The sequence below is a fragment of the Pipistrellus hanaki genome, assembly GCF_964339955.1.
Source record: "Pipistrellus hanaki genome assembly, chromosome: 3".
In the NCBI taxonomy this organism is placed as follows: Eukaryota; Metazoa; Chordata; class Mammalia; order Chiroptera; family Vespertilionidae; genus Pipistrellus; species Pipistrellus hanaki.
The window spans coordinates 60117421-60126691 of record NC_140505.1 but is presented as its reverse complement, the minus strand read 5'-3'; positions in this window follow the sequence as shown (position 1 = coordinate 60126691).

Here is a 9271-nt window from a genome sequence, read left to right as displayed (position 1 = left end):
CACCAGTAATAGATTCATTTGTAAAACTCAAGGTCATTTGCCTGTACAACCAATCTATATCTTACCACTTAGGTTGATCAACAGTTAAAATGACACTTTAATTTCCATCTACTTGGGTTTTGTCTGTTTTTCAATAGGTTCAGAATTCAGTAGGTATGAGAAGGATATAATTTTACTTATCCTCTGAAAGCCATAAGAGTGTATATAAATAGAAAAGTGGATAAGGAAATCTAGAATGGTTAGAAGAAGCATAAAATGAAAATGTGCATTTCCCTCTCAATAATCACAAATTTATAGTCAATAGAATGCCCTAAGCAGAATGTTCAGAGTAATAAAATAGAAGACTTAGATGATTTTAACTCTTAAATGTCATTAGGAATTGGTTCAATAAGAGGAAAGTATAAGCAGTGCTTAAATATCAGGTGGAAAAGCAGAATATTATTTTGTCCCTGAATTGAGAGAATGGAATGGTGTCAGGGAAAGAAAGAATACCATGTGTTAATTCTCCTGAGAGGTCAAATAAAACGACTGAAAAATGTCTTCTGTGGCTAGAAATGTAAACTTTATCGGTACCCTAGTGGCCCAGTGCACAAAATTCATGCATGGAGGGGGGTTCCCTCAGCCCAACTTGTACTCTCTCCAATCAGGGACCCTTGGGGGTCTCTGACTGCCAGACATCCCTCTCGTAATATGGGACTGCTGGCTCCTAACTGCTCACAGCCTGCCTGCCTGCTTGCCCCTAACTGCCTCTGCCTGCCTGCCTAAGTGCCCCTAAATGCCCTCCCCTGCTGGCCTGATCTCGCCCCCAACTGGCGCCCAGCCCGCCCTCCCGCCAATCTAGTTGCTCCCAACCACCCTCTTCTGATGCCCTGATCCCACTCCCAACCACTCTCCCCTGTTGGCCTGATCTCACCCCCAACTACCCTCTTCTGCTGGCCAATTTGGTTCTGATTGGTTGGTTTCCATATCAATCATCATCAAAAGCTCCATCTCCTAGGAAGGCATTGGCTCCTCACAGTACACTCAGATTTGCTTATGATTTGTCAGTTTCTATGCCAGTAAGCGTCTCCGGGCTTATCTCTGGGCCTGATCGAGGACGCGAGAATGATTAGCAGCATCCCAGAGACCCAGAGAGAAACAGAGGTGTTGCTGCTGGCAAAGCCCAGAGGAAAAGAGAGAGGCAAGGGCTGATCAACAGCTGCCATGGAGGCTGCAGATCATTCCCTGTCTCTCTCTTGGGGCCTCTCTTTGGGCCTCGCTGCAGGCCTGATTCTCAGCCCCTTGGCAGTCAGTGCTGGGTCACCACAGCAACCCAGCACTGATTGTAGGAATTACTTCTGGTGTTTGGTCTAGCCTTCGGTTGGTCATTATGGACCCTGGGTTTTTATATATTAGGATTAGGATAAGTGAGTGCTCATTCAAGGAATATTGTTGTTAGTCACTTGGTAACATTTGTTTGAGAAGTTAGTGGAGATGAGGAGGTGGAGATAGCCAAAATAGAAAACTTTTTTTAATTTATTTTTTTATTTTGTTAATTACAGTTATAGAAAACTCTCTTTAAAAGTGTGTCTTAAAAAAGTGTAACTATAATAGGAAGAAGCAGCCAGACATTAAAATCAGTGGGATGAAGTAACTGGTGATTGCATTTAGTTTTCTTAATGGAGAGCCATGAACACATTTAAAATGATGAAAAGGATTCAATACAAATAAAATACTTGTATATACAAGATAAAAATGACAATTTAAGCAGGAAGCACAACTTTGTCTTTAATCTCCTCAGTATTTTTAAGAAAGGCTTACCAATATTTCATAACAATAAAGGGAGTATTTACTAGATGTCTCAAATTCTTCAGTCTCCTTAAAATAAATATGTTTTTTCTAAAACTTTATATATGGGAAAATATTTTAGAAACTTGAGATAAATATATAGATTTTTCTCTCTGAGTCTGGTAAAATTGTGCACTGTTGATATTTACATGATGGATTTTATACTCAGGCAGACCTGGATTTGATTTCTTATAGTACTTAGTAGCAGCATGACCTTGAGGTCTTTACTTGTCTATGTCTGATACCATTGATATCGAACACTTCAGTATAAAGATATTTACCTATTTTTTTACTCAAGCCCTTTGTTCAATTTTACGTTGTTGTTGTTGTTGCTTTCTTTTTATCTACTTGATGTTTAAAAATATTCTCTACCTGTAATACTAACAATAAAAAGTTTTTAAAAAATATTCTGTAAACAGTTTTTATATAATACCTATATAAAAGGTAGTATTGACTTGTATTCATTTTATTTGTATAATAAACATAGTAAATTAAAACATTTTATAGATATGTCCGCATTGCTCATTATAACAGTTCTTTTATAATTTTATAAATTATTAAAGTTTTCTCCTTCCAGTGATTATTTTTTATATTCTTGAAATAATTTAACACTGAAATATATTCTGGTATTGATTACTTTCATGACTAATTTGGCCCGTTATTGATGATCTTAAAACTAAGGTATTTATTTATCTTAAGGAAACATTACTATGCTCTGTACATTTTTAAAATGAAAAGGATAAATATAATATACATGTAATAAGTAAATAATGAGAATACAAAGAGTTGTGGCACTCAAAACTCCAGCTTAAACTAAAGAGCAGTACAAGGCTCCAAGAAATCCCTAGGTGGCCCTTCAGATCTTATTTCAATATTTTACCTCCCCAACATATTTACTATCCAGAATTTTGCTTGTAAAATTCCCTTGTTGATCTTGAGGGTGTTATTGCCTAAGTTAGAATCACTAAATATATGTACTTTTGCAGGGTTCTGAATTTTGAAAATGAAATGTATTACATATATTTGTGCTAAATATTCTTCCCAATAATACATTCATGGTATATTAATGTTTATCCTGTTATATTACACATATATATGGTACTCATTTTAAAGTGATCTTCTAAGGGACAAGATAATGCAGTTTTATTTTTTATTTGTATGTTTATTTATTTTTAACCCATTATGTCAATCTCTACTTTTTAATTGCTGTGTTTATACAACTTGTGTTTAGTAATAATTGATGTTATCTTAAGTCTGTCATTTTATGAACCATTTTTCTTTTATTTTCTCCATTTGTCTTTTGTTTTTCTTTTTGTCTTCCTATGACTTATTTGAACATTTTTTGAATTCTATCTTGGCATATTTTAGTGTTTTTGAAATTATTACTTTGCTTAGATTTATTGGTGGTTTTTCTAGGTACTACATGTACATATTTGACTTAGTACAACCTGCTGGTATCAATGTTTTACCACTTTGAGTAAAGTGTGGGAATCTTACTTTCATTCTTTAATATTGTCTTGTATAACAGATAATATAATTTTACTTTATTACATATTTTAAAACTTACATGGAACAGGATATCCACTCCTGTTTCTACATTTTCATTGTTATTTTTTTCTTCCTGATGCTTCAATCTTTCCTCTTTGATCACTTTCAATTTGAAGAAAACTTTTAGTCATTCTTTAAGAACTAGTTTTAATCTTTATGTTGGGGAAAAATGGTACAAATTATTTTAGTTTATTTTATCTCTAAGTATTTTATCTGTTCTTCATTGCTAAAAGTTATTTTTGCCACTACCTAATCCACTCAAGCTGCTCTATCAAAATACCACAGATTGGTGGTTTAAAAATGACAAACATTTCTTTTTCACAGTTTTGGGTGCTGAAAATCAAGATCAGCATGCCTGCACTGGTTGGGTTCTGGTAAAGATCCTCCTTCAAGATGCAAACTGCCAAATTCTTGCCTTCTCCTGACCTGGTGGGAAAGACATTAATCTCAATAACTTGCCACAGCTTCCACCTTCTCACACTGACACACTGGACTTTAGGATTTCAACAAACAAAATTTTGGAGTACATCCATGTTGAAACCATAGCAGGCAGTTATAGAAATTGTGATTGAGAATTCTTTACTCTTAGAACTTAAAAAACATGTTCTTTTCTTCTGTCTTTCACTGATTCAGATAATAAATATGCTGTCATTGATATTTGTTTTTCTCTACTCGTAATGGGTTATTTCTCTCTGCCTGCTTTCAAATTTCTTTTTGCATATTAGTTTTTAGAAGTTTTATTATATTGTATCATGGTGTGGATTTATTTTTGTTTATCTTATTATGGGTTACTCTTAGATTATTGAAACTATATGTTTATGTCTTTTGCCAAATTTGGGAAGTTTTCAGCCATTTTTAAAAAATACCTTTTTCCATACCACTATTTCTTTTTCCTCTCAAACAAGGAAAAAGAATCATATGAATGTTGTTGTTTTTAAATTATCCCACAGATTCCAGAGGGTTTCTTCTTTTGTGTTTAAATTACTTCCTGTCTGTAGTTTAGTTTGAATAAATTTTATTGATCTTTCCTAAAGTTTATCAATTCTATCTTCTGTCCCAACCACTCAACTATGAGTTCTAAGATTTCCTTTGTTAATACTTTTCCATTTTGAAATTCTAAAAAATGTTCAATAATTTCCAAAGAACTTGTTCTATTTATATTTGGTTAACATTTATAAGTTCTATTTCCCTGCTATGGCTTTTTATTTATTTTTTTTGTTTCAAGAGAATTTGTTATTGGTTACTGAAGTATTATTTATGATCACTGCTCAAAAATTCTTGTCAGATAAACTGAATATCTGATTTCTCAGTTGATCATCTCTCCTTATTGAACTTGTGGTCATTCTGATTTTTGTTTTTCTATAATGGGCGACTTTTCATTTTATTCTGCATACCTTATGTAATATGTGAACAGGTCCTGGGTGCATTGTTTCTGGGCCATCGCTGTCTGTTAGAATAGGGTGCTCCTGGCTGATAGCTGTCAGCTTGACTTTTAGTTGATCGCTCTTGGTGGAACTCCTGGGTTTTTCAGGATACCCATTCAGTCTGATGAAGGAAAGAGCTTATCTTCCCCACCTTTTGTTGCTAGGTGGAGAGTCAAGAGACACTGGGTCTCCTGCTTTGGGATAAGAGAATACGCTTAAATCTTGTGCCTACAGGCCTGGGTTCTCTAACCAATGTGTCTTGTTTCGTCCTACTATTCTGAATACTGTTTTTTCTTCACCTTACATTTTCTCCTTGGTCTGCAGTGAGACTTGTTAGTTGGAGGGTGAGAAATGGCAGGGATATAGATAAGTCTATGCTAACTTGTCCAGACTAGATTTTTTATTAATCTCCTCAAAACTTGCACTTTAAATTTCCTTATATGTTTTATATCAAAGCAGTAATTTATGTAATTTTGAAATCAAAGAATATATTTTGGCATTTAATATTCTGGAATGAAGAACAATTCTTTTTACATTTTATATATCTTGTAATTACAAAATTCATAATGATATTCCAAATTATTTGGGTAACAAGTGTGTCAGGGCAAGCTCCTCAGCCAGGGACTTGACCTTCCTAGGTGAAGGAAACTGAAAAAAAAATGCAGGTACAAGACGGCAAGTGAGACATGCCTTATTACAAACAGAGCAGCCAGTCACAGGCTGGTCAGTGGCAACTTATACACATGATCAAACAAGCTCAAAGAAAAATGTTTTATGCCAAATAGTAACCTCAGTAATTGGGCTACTGAAAGGCATGCCCGCACAGTATATAGATTGTTGCAGCCTTGCTTTTGTATCTAAGTATAGCAAATTGGCCTTGAACACACAGATAGGATTCTCAAGCTCAGAGTGGCATTGAACACCCTGCATACTCCAGACAGGGCCCACACTCAGTGAAGGCCACAGGTGATCTAACAATAGGCAAAATAATCTATATTTCACATATTGCTAATTTAAAAACCTAGTTCCTCATGTTCTACTATTTTATATAACTTGTCTTTGAGACATAAGCCCACTTAAATTATGCCCTATTATACTTATTTAAATTGCTTCATATCAAACTCTACTCCTGCTTTTATATTTGTACTAATTAATTTTATTGATAGTGTATTGTTTCTGTGTACCTCTACATTGGCTGGATATTTAACATTTTGAGTTATAAGATTGTCCTCCATGTAACTTATAAATCAATTTGATGATCTATTTGTGTCTGGATTTATAACCTAACAGATGTTTGCGTAGTTAAATACCCAGATGAATACTGTATCCTGTGGCTTATAATGCTTCTAGGTGATCAATTATGATCAAGACTAACAGACTTTGAATTTAATAGATAATTTAGCAAAAGTATTAAAATAGCAATATGACAATTACATTTTTCACATTATATTGAAGATTCCAAAAAAAAGTTTATGTGTATGTATGCAAAACTATAGTAAAGAAAACTGATCTGTATAATTTTTCATGATTATGACCTAAAGTTAGAGTTTAAATTACCAAGTACCTATTGTGTATGAACTGTAGTAACTATCCTACATAAATTTTTATTGTTAAGAAAAACTTAACATCATAACAGCAAATAACTTCAACTATTGAGCCACAACATTTAAAAACATTAATGTTATATTATATTTAAAAATATAGGACACTTTAAATGTATGCTAATTTTATCTGTGTGTGTGTTTTGTTTGTTTGTTTGTTTGTGTTTTTTTGTTGTTTATTTTTTAGTCATCAGCATGAAATGGTGTGAGGTAGAAATATAGATTATCAAAAATTATTTAGGGTTACAGAATAAATCAATTTGAAAACCACTGTTAGCACATTATATCCTAAAAATGATTAGTGAAGGAGATATTACTGTTTTGGTGCATTGATGAAAATATCCTAAAGGCAATATTAAGTCCAAATAGGAAAAAGTAGTATAATGGAGTAACTTATGGAATGAAATATATATATATATATATACAGGAATGAAAAAAGGAACAAAAAATCAGAAATTAGAATAATCACATTTTGTGGAAACATTGAGTATAACCTATTGCTTGAATTGTGGCTAATTTATTGTTTATGACGGGTAGTGTAAGGAGTATTTCTGAACAATTATATACACTGAAGGCCATGGAGAAACTGGAATGCCAGGTTGCTAATAAAGTAATGTTAAGTTTTAAATGTTCTATTTTATAGTTAAATTTTATAATTAGGATTTTTAGAATAACTTATAGTCTATCAATAAACACAAAAATACCTGATACAAATTTTGCGTTAAACTACTAATCTGGCCCTAGCTGGTTTGGCTCAGTGGATAGAGCATTGGCCTGTGGACTGAAGGGTCCCAAGTTCAATTCCAGTCAAGGGCACATGTGTAGGTTGCAGGCTTAAGTTCCCTAGTGGGGGTAGTGCAGGAGGCAGTTGATCAATGATTCTGTCTCATCATTGATGTTTCTGTCTCTCCCTTACCCTTCCTCTCTCAAATCAATAAATATATATTTAAAAAAATAAAATAAAATACTAATCTGTGACGTCAGCAAGATGGTGATATAGGAAGCTCTAAACCCTACGTGTTTTTTTGTTTTTGTTTTTTTTTCCCCATGGAGACATCAGTTCAACAATAATACACATTCCAACTATTTTTGTAAGTCAGGAACTTATTAAGAGGCTTCTATATGTAAGGCAAATTTAAAATCAAAGCTGGTAGGAACATGCATGGTACCTTTTTATAAGAGTCTTTCCCCACAGGCCCTCCCCATGATCAGGAAGAAAAATTTTCCTCCCTACATAACCCTGGAATGAGTGAAAGAAAAGTGGACCTTACATAAAAAGTTCTGATTTTATAGGGGTTGCCGGGTTTTTGTCTATCCCAACATGGACAGGTATAATCTGGATACCTGGGAGCCACTAGGTAATGTGCTGCTGCTTCAAGGGACTCATGGTGGAGTAGACAGACACCAAAGGGAGTAGCAGATGAAAAGTGCCTGGGAAAAAAAAGGATTAGCCAATCCCTCTAAGAATTACATGCACAAGTCAGAGAAAATTCACTACAGAAAAGTGTTTGAGAGGCTTTCAGAACATTTAGGCTAATTGGTTGAGGTCTTTTCTTGTACTTAGTCCTTCACTCTTTTTCAAAAGCACCTATAACAGTTCTAACTGGTTTGGCTCAGTAGATAGAGTGCCGGCCTGAGGATTGAAGGGTCCCAATTCAATTCCGGTCAAGGGCATGTACCTTGGTTACGGGCACATCATCAGTAAGGGGTGTGCAGGAGGCAGCTGATCGATGTTTCTAACTCTATTCCTCTGCCTTCCTCTCTGTAAAAAAAAATCAATTGAAAATATTTTTCAAAAAACCTATATCAAAATAAAGCTATGAGAAACATAAACAGGGAAAGGTGGACTAATAGAAGATACAATATAAACTGTTGTATTCTGTTATGGCAGTGGTCAGCAAATTGTGGCTTGTGAGCCATATGTGACTCTTTGGCCCCTTGAGTGTGGCTCTTTCACAAAATACCACAGCCTGAGTGAGTCTGTTTTGAAGAAGTAGCATTAGAAGAAGTTTAAGTTTAAAAAATTTGGCTCTCAAAAGAAATGTCAATTATTGTAGTGTTGATATTTGGCTCTGTTGACTAATGAGTTTGCCGACCACTGTGTTAGGGGAAATGTAAAATAGTATAGCCACTATGTAAGAGAGTTTTGGAGTTCCTCAAAACATTAAAAGTAGAACTACCATATGATTTAGCAATCACACTTCTGGATATTTATCCAAAATACTTGATATCATTATCTTAGAGAGATGTTTGCACCCCCATGCACAATGCACCAATATTCACAACTGCTAAAAAGTGGAAACAATGCAAATGTACATTGACAGCTGACTGGATTAAATAATGCACAATATAGATATAATGGGATTCTATTCAGGATTAAAAATAGAAAGCAAATCTGTCATATGCTACAACATGGATGAATCTTGAGGACATCCTGCTAAGCAAAGTAAGCCAGTCTTAGAAGGACAAATACTTCATGACTCCACTTACATGAATTATCTAAAGTACGCAAGTTCATTGGAGCAGAAAATAGAATGTTGGTTGCCAGTAGCTGGTGAGAGGAGAAATGGGAGTTGCTGTTCAGTGAGTATAAAGCATTAAGAATGAAAAGTTCTAGAAATCTTGTATAAAATATTGTGCTTTTAGTTAACAAAACTGCACTGTACACTTAAAATTGTATTAAAAAGATAGGTATCATGTTATGTACTTTTTATCTAATATTCATCTGAAATGTAGTGATGGGTTGATTGATCCGAGAGTTGGGATAATTAGGAGGATATTTGAGAAATATATCAAGAAATTAAGAGACTTGATTTTGGTTGACAAAAGATATTTTGTAAAAGTTTAGTACTTATAAAAATAAATAATTGC